Here is a 7,958-nt window from a genome sequence, read left to right as displayed (position 1 = left end):
GGAGGGAGGGAGGGAGAGGGAGAGGGAGAGGGAGAGGGAGAGGGAGAGGGAGAGAGGGAGAAGAGAGGAAGGAGAAGGGAAGTGAGTAGAAAGAAACTCTCTGTCACCATTACCCTTCCTTTGGTCTCTTCAGAAACAACCCTCTTTCCTATCAAAGTATTGCAATAGCAACAGTATTAGTTGAAGATTCATAAAGCTTTATGCTTAGAGAGAGAAGTCAATGAATTGAATTAGGGACCATTCAGCAGGTTCTATGATCATGGAGCGATAAGCTCCAAAAAAAGGCATCACCTGACCTGGTGCTATGCCACTCCAGGGACTGGGGCGGGGCGGGGGGGGGGTGGTATCATGGTTGGTAGGACCAATCAAGGAACCTATCTGGTGCTTTTGGTACAACAAGCATTTCTGGTGCTTGTTGGTACAACTCCTGTATACTAGGCCTTGAGACAAAAATAGACAAAAGCAGACCTGCATTTTACAACATCCGGATCTTGGGGTTGTAGTAGACCTCAGAGGGCATTTAATATGTCCAACCTGTCCTGGAGCAGGCATCATTTCCATAGCAGATTTCTATGGCACTTTAAGGTTTATGAAGCACCTTTCACATACTAACCCTGCGATGTAGATGTTATTATTATCGTTCCATTTTACAGATAAGGACACTGAGACCCAGAGAAGATAAGTAGCTTGCTTAAGATTGAGTAGCCCGGAAGTCTATGAGGCAGGATTTAGAGCTAGGGTCTCTTGGCTCCAAGATCTGTACTCTGTGACCCTGGGTAAGTCACTTAACCTCTGCCTGCCTCTGTTTTCTCATCTGTGAAATGGGGATAACAGCACCTAGGTGGTTGTAAGGATCAAGTGAGATAATAATTATAAAGTGCTTTGCCCAGTGTCTGGAACATTGTGAATGCTGTATAAATGTTAGCTGCTATTCCATCACTTAGCTGCCAGCCCTTACTTGAAGAGACCCCCTCTATTAAGGGACTTACCACTTCCTGGGGGCAACTGCTTTGGGAAATGTCTAATTCTTTGGAAGTTTCTCCTGACGTCAAACCTGGACCACCACCCAGAACACACCCCCTCCCCAAGGCACCAAAGCAGGTCCCTTACCCCACCCATGGTGCCTTGGCAGGGAGGGGAGGCCCAGGGATTGGGGAATCAGGGGTTGGGGACTGGGATGTCTAGGTGGTTCTGGGGAATTCCGCCCACTCAGGCGATGCCTCCAAGGAGAAAGATTAGAGTGACTGAAGTAGCTAAGCCTGTCTATCCAGGTTGGGACAAGCTCCCGTCATAAGCCATTCTCATCCTCCAATCTCTCCTTGTCCCACTGCCCAGGGCACGGGGAAAGCCTGGATACTCTGAGAAGGTCCAAGGAGAAAGAGTCATCCGGGAGTCACTGAAGGGCATTGTAAGATTTCAGGGTAGGAAGAACCCTTAGGGTCCCTCATTCCATAGAGGAAGTCCTGGGGTCCTGAAAGGGCCTACAGTCACACAGCTAACAAACAGCACAGCTGGAATTTCAACCCAACTCAAGTTCAGCTCTCAGTTCGATGATGACATGATGGACCACCAGGTCAGGGGTTACCCAGAAGCCTCCCGGCCAGAGCAAAGGAGGAACAAGTGTCTCAGGGAAACTTGGGTCAGGGAGGAGGAAAGACAGGTGACCTGCCAGGACCTGCTCTGCTCAGTTTTTACTGTGGTTTCCTGGTTTCCTCCCTGCTCCCTGTCTCTTCCTAGTACGACTCCCCAGTCTCCTTCCCCGGTGCTGTAAGTGCCCACCCTCCAGCTCTGACAAGTCAAGTTTTTATGTGGTTTAAATAATGACCTGCCCAAAGGCAGGGGGGCTGGAAGAAGTGACTTCCCGAGAGACAGTTTCACAAAGCCTTATCCTGTCCCTTTTTTGGGCTGGGGTGCACTTCTGCTTGGGGGGGAAGGTCACAGATAGATTTGGGTGTGTGTGGGTGGAGAAGTTTAGTGTCCTGGATCACCCCACTGTGAGAAAGGCAGGGCTGGAGCAATGGAGCAGAAAGAACATTGCATTGAAAGTCAGAGGCCTGGTTTCGAATACTGTCTTTGCTACTACAAAACACTTCTTTTCTCTGGGCCTCAGTTTCCTCATTTGTAAAATGAAGGGCTTGGACTAAATGATCTTGAAAATCCCTTCAAGTTCCACATTCCATGATTCTGTGGAAGGAGAGCGTCAGGGTTCACAAGCCCCCCCACCCCCACCCAACAGTCCCATAGCCCAAAATGCTTCGTATTATCCCTGACTGCTGTACCCCCATGGTGGGCTCCTCCTGCTCCAAGGACCAGCTATAATGGCAGAGGCACAGAATATTCTAGTCAGAAGGGATCACAGAACATGGAGACACTACAGCTCAAGACAAGAACACTGAAGCTGGAGGCCCAGGGCCCAGGCCAACCCTTACCATCATGTAAGTCACTTAACTGTGAGTGAGCCTCTCAATCTCAGGTTCCAGAATGTGAGAGCTGGGAGAGACCTTGGAACCCAGAATGTAAGGAGAGGGCCTTTATGGGGAAGGAAGGAAAAAGGAAGGGAGGGAGGGAGGAAACAAGTATTTATTAAGCACCTATGTGCCAGTCACCACAATATAGAGCTTACAGATATTATCTCATTTGATTCTCACAACAACCCTGGGAGGTAAGTACTGCTATGATCATCCTCATTTTACAGTTGAGGAAACTGAGGCAGGCAGTGGTTAAATGACTTTTCCACAGCTAGTAAATGTCTGAGTCAAATTTGAACTCAGGTCTTCCTGAGTTAAGTAATCCACTATGGCAGAATTTGCAGGAACCCTAGGGGTCATCTAACCCAAATCTCTCATTTTCAGGTAGGGAAACTGAGGCCTCTCAGAGTCATATGCTAAATTAGCAGCAGAATTAAAACCCAAACCTAGATCTGGCTTTGAATCCAGGCCTCTTTCCAATCCACTTTAGTCCTTTTTCTCAGTACAAGAGGCTCTGTGCACTAGACACTCAGTCCCCTACCCTGCAGTAGAGTGAGGCCCTCTCTCCTCTCCCTTCAGGTAGCTGCCCTGTAGGTCCTTTGTCCACGAGAAGCATCTGGTTGCCTTTGTTTTGCTATTCTTTCTATATACATGATAGTAGTCATTGTGTATACTGTTTTCCTGGTTCAGATGCTTTCACTCTGCATCTGTCAATCTCTATATGTCTCCCCAATCCTTCTCTATATTATTCATGCTTTTTTTTTACTTTTTGCAAAGGAAAATTTACTGACAAGCCTTAACAAGGGTTGAGGATGCTCTCCCTTTCATTCCTTCACTTAGTTTCTGGGGAGAATGGAATCAAACTTTTTGTTAAAATAATTTTTATTGATATAGTTTGTTTTTGCATCTCTTAAATTTCTCCCATTATTCTCCCCCCCCCTTTTAAAGAGCCATTCTTTATAATAAAGAATTTTTTAGGGGAAAAAGGAAGAAAAAGAGAAAAAAAATCAGCAAAACTGATCAATACATTGAGAAAAATCTGAAAATATGTGAATGTTCTATATCTGCATCCACCTCTGCAAAGAAGTTGAAGGTCATTATCTTTCCATATCTCTTTTTAAGGGTCATGCTGGTTCTTTGTAATTCTTCCATGCTTTTCTTCATTCATCATATTCATTATTCCTTACCGCATAACAATATTCCATCATGTTTGTGCACGATAATTTGTTTAGCCATTCTCCAGTCAATAATATCTACTTTGTGTCCAGCTCTGCTACTACAAAAAGTGCTGCTATGAATGTCTTGCTTCTTATAGACTCAGGCTTAAAGAAGCTGCTATGAAACCTTTCCCCCTCTTGACAGCCACTACCTTCCTGCCCAAGTTCACTTGTGGATGGGGCATAGCCCTTGACTGCAGGACCTGATCTCTCAACTGCTGGAATCGATACATTCATTCCTGGACTAGCTCAAGCAATCTGCCCCTCAGGGCTGGCTCCTCCTGCTGCTGCTGGTTCTGGTTGCTAAGGGGAACTTCTGATGGTTCTTCCATGTCTCCAGCATTCCTTCACCTAAGATCAGAAGAGAGGAGCAGAAACAACACATGTACAAGGCCACACAGTGTCTGGGTGGGGGGCAAGGTAGATACAATAACCAAGCTCTTGCTGCCCCTCCTCCCACCCAGGGGTCCACAGCATTTCTTCTTCCTTCTCACTCCAAAGATGCCAGAGAAGACCCCATATTTCTCCTTGCTCACACAAAGTAAGGGAGGGGAGGGAGGAAGTATGGATTTATTTAGCACCTACTATGTAGAAAGGAAGGGTCAGCTAGGTGGCTCAGTGGACAGAGTGCCAGGCCTAGAGTCAAGAAGACCTGAGTTCAGATCTAGCCTCAGACCCTTACTAGCTGTGCGACCCTGGGCAAGTCATTTCACTCTGCCTCAGTTTCCTCATCTGTCAAATGAGCTGGAGAAGGAAATGGCAAACCACTCCAGTACCTTGACCAAGAGAACCCCAAATGGGGCCACAAAGAGTCAGCCATGACTGAAACTAATCCACAATAACATGTAGGAAGGAAATAAGCACCTACTATGTACCAGGCACCATGATCAGCACTTTACAATTATCATCATATCACTTGATCCTCCCAACAGCTCTAATAGAGGTGCTACCATTATCTCTATTTTACAGTTGAGGAAACTGAGGCAAATAGTGGTTTAGTGACTTGGTCAGCATCCTACCTCCAATAAGTATCTGAGGTTGGATTTGAACACAGGTCTTTCTGCTGCTAGGCTGAGCTATCTCTAGACCACAGTAATATTCCTTTACATCACCTTAGCACATCCTGCTCAGCCATTCCCCAGCTGACGGGCGTCTGTTTTGTTTACAATTCTTTGCTTCCACAAAAAGTCCCACTATAAATATTTTGGTTTATATGGAGCCTCTCTCTTTATCATTGACCTCCCCGGAAATGTATTGGCAGGGTAGTCGGAGCCTCAGACAATCCTGCCCTGCGGTTTTCTCTTCATTTCAATCCATCAAGGGTCTGTAGAGAGCTTCTTACATGCCCAGGTCTGGGTAAGACACTGAGAAGGAGGCACAGACTGTTGGAGACCATGGGTCCTGTTCTTGAAGGGATATGAGTTGGCTGCTCCTAGGTCTGGACCAGCCTGCTTTAAGGAGGGTGCTCAGCCCCAGAGGGGTCATCATTTTTTCCAAGCCCATTAATAAAATGTGACCAAAATAGGAAGAGACTATCAGACCACCTATATCCCAGGAGCAAATCCTTTAGAATTATAAGCCATCCCGGGGGGAAAGGCTAGGGAATCTTCATTGTTCCCCCACTTAGCTCTGGGTCATTTGGGGCTCAAGTCCTAGTAAGGGGGAGTAGAAGGGAGAGATGAGCAAGGTCAGGCTTCCCAACCCCTCCAGCAAATAGAGCAGAGGAAGGAAGCGAAGGCTGTTGGCCAGCAGTAGTGGTGAGGGTGACACAGGACTCAGGAATGTGAAAACAACCTCTCAGCCAGGGAAGGCAGAGGCTGCTGTCATTGGCCTGGGCCAGGACAGGGTCCTCTGCCTCCTGGGACAGTGGGTGAATCCCAAAGCCTGCTGGCCCCCATACTGAAGGTCGTGGGACGGATTTCTGGGGAGTTTCCATTCTGCTGAAGAGATAAGTGAGGTCTAGAGTGTGGGAAGCCATAACTGACCCTCTCATTCCCCCTTTCTCTTCCCAGCAGGTGAGGGGCTCTCAGACTCCAGGGATAAATGATTTCCATGGACCACTGACAAATTTCTTGGGGCCTAGTTTCTTCATCAGTAAAATGAGAGGATGGGACAAGATGATTTCTAAGCCCCCTCCCAGCTCCAACATTTTATATACTAAACTCTGACATTCTGTGTTCTAAGGGCCCTCCCAGCTCTGACATTCTGTATTTTCAGCTCCTTCCCAGCTCTGACATTCTCTGTTCTAAGGGCCCTCCCAGCCCTAACATTCTCTGTGCCCTCCCAGTTCTGACATTTTGTGTCCTAAGGCTCCTCTCAGTCCTAACATTCTCTGTTCTAAGGGCCCTCCCAGTTCTACCATTATGTGTTTTAAGCTCCCTCCCAACTCTAACATTCTCTGTTCCAAGGGCCCTCCCAGTTTTGACATCCTGTATTCCTAGGCTCCTTCCCAGCTCTGACATTCTCTGTTCTAAGGACCCTTTAAGTTCTGATATTCTCTGTTCTAAGGATCTTCCTAGCTCTTAAATTCTTTTTCCCAACACCAACCCCTCTGTTCTAAGTCCCACAGTATTATGAGCTCTAGTCTGGAGTGGACCCAGGAAGCCTACTTCATTATCCTGGCCTCTAGCCCTTAGGTCTGAAGACTCAAAGAGAAAAAACAAGGCTTCCCAGGGTTGGAAAGTGATCTTGGGCAGGAAGAGGGAGGTACCATATATGGAACTCTACCTTCCAGATCTTACCTTCTCCTCTCTCAGTTCCCACCCCCACTCCCAACCAGCAGGCCAACCTCTGTCCTCACATTCATCCATTTTCACACACAAATGAAGGAGGAAGGAAAGATGGGAGCAGGTCCTGACCGTGCCAGCACCTGAGTAGCCACTGGGCCTCCAGCCAGCCCTGGGGGCCAAGGTCTCAGACCAGCTGACTCACCTGCTAACTGTGCTGGGCTTAGGGTACCAGAATGAAAGCTTTAGAACCAGAAACCATAGGGATCATACAGCCCACACCCTTCACTGTACAAATGGGGAAACAGAGACCCAAATGGAAAGTCATGGGAAGTCCAAGGTCACTAGGCTAACAAGTAGCATAGCAGAAACTTGGCTCTCCCATCCAGGCCAGCAAAGTACCCTGGTAACAGATGTTCCACGGACTCAGTCAAGTCTTCCATCCATGGGACTCCCCCTCCTCCGTTCCCAGATTCTCACCCGTGCCTTTGGTTTGCCATCATCCCTTTCCTGTGACTGGGCAGGGGGAATTCCTGGTGCATCAATGCCCTGGGGTAGGGGTGCCAGGCCGGCTTAGCCTCCAGGGCTCTGGCACTGAGCTTAAGTAAGAGACCTGGTAGACTGGATTATTTCACAAGTAAACAATTAGGGCTGAGTGTTAAACATAATTACGATGAGCTGATTAATGTTCCAGAGGAGCATTAACGAGAAGAGTAAATTCTCAGCTCCCTTCTTGCCTGCATGCCCTAGGAGGACAAAAAAACCCAGGCAGGGTCTGCTCACACCGGAGTGATCATTCTCAGAGGAAGGTCTTCCCATCCCCCACCCAACCTCCCAAACATCCCCCATCCCCCACCTCCAGAGAATCTGCCTGCTTTCACCAAACCAACATTCCCAGGACATGCAGGCTGGCATCAAAAGGGGCTGGTGAGAGGATGTGTCTGGGTATGAGGTGATGCCAGCAGGAAAGGGGAGGCTGGAGAAAATGAGAGAGAAGGAAAGGGGAAAGAAGGGGGAAGGGAGAGAGGAGGGGAGGGAGGGAGAGACAGAGAGACAGAAAGAGAGAAGAGATAGAGACAGAGAGAGACAGAGAGAGGAGAGAGAGACAGAGACAGACACAGAGAGGAGAGAGACAGAGATACACAGAGAGAAGAGAGAGACAGAGAGATACACAAAGAGAAGAGACAGAGAGAGAGAAGAAAGAGAAAGAGAGACAGACAGACAAGAGAGAAAAGAGAAGGGGGCGGCTAGGTGGCACAGTGAATAGAACACTGGCCCTGGAGTCAGGAGGACCTGAGTTCAAATCTGGCCTCAGACACTTAACACAAAAACTAGCTGTGTGGCTTTGGGCAAGTCACTTAACCCCAATTGCCCTCCAAAAAGCAAAAAAAAAAAAAAGAGAGAGAAGAGACAGAGAAAGAGAAGAGACAGAGAGAGAAAAGAGAGGAGAGAGAAGAGACAAACAGAAAAGAGAGAGAGACAGAGAGAGAGAGAGAGAGAGAGAGAGAGAGAGAGAGAGAGAGAGAGAGAGAGAGAGAGAGAGAGAG

This window comes from Petaurus breviceps, unplaced genomic scaffold (assembly GCF_028583685.1).
Source record: "Petaurus breviceps papuanus isolate PSGF00001 unplaced genomic scaffold, PetGlider_PUasm1.0 91041, whole genome shotgun sequence".
NCBI classification, from domain to species: domain Eukaryota; kingdom Metazoa; phylum Chordata; class Mammalia; order Diprotodontia; family Petauridae; genus Petaurus; species Petaurus breviceps.
This window is presented reverse-complemented; position numbering follows the sequence as displayed.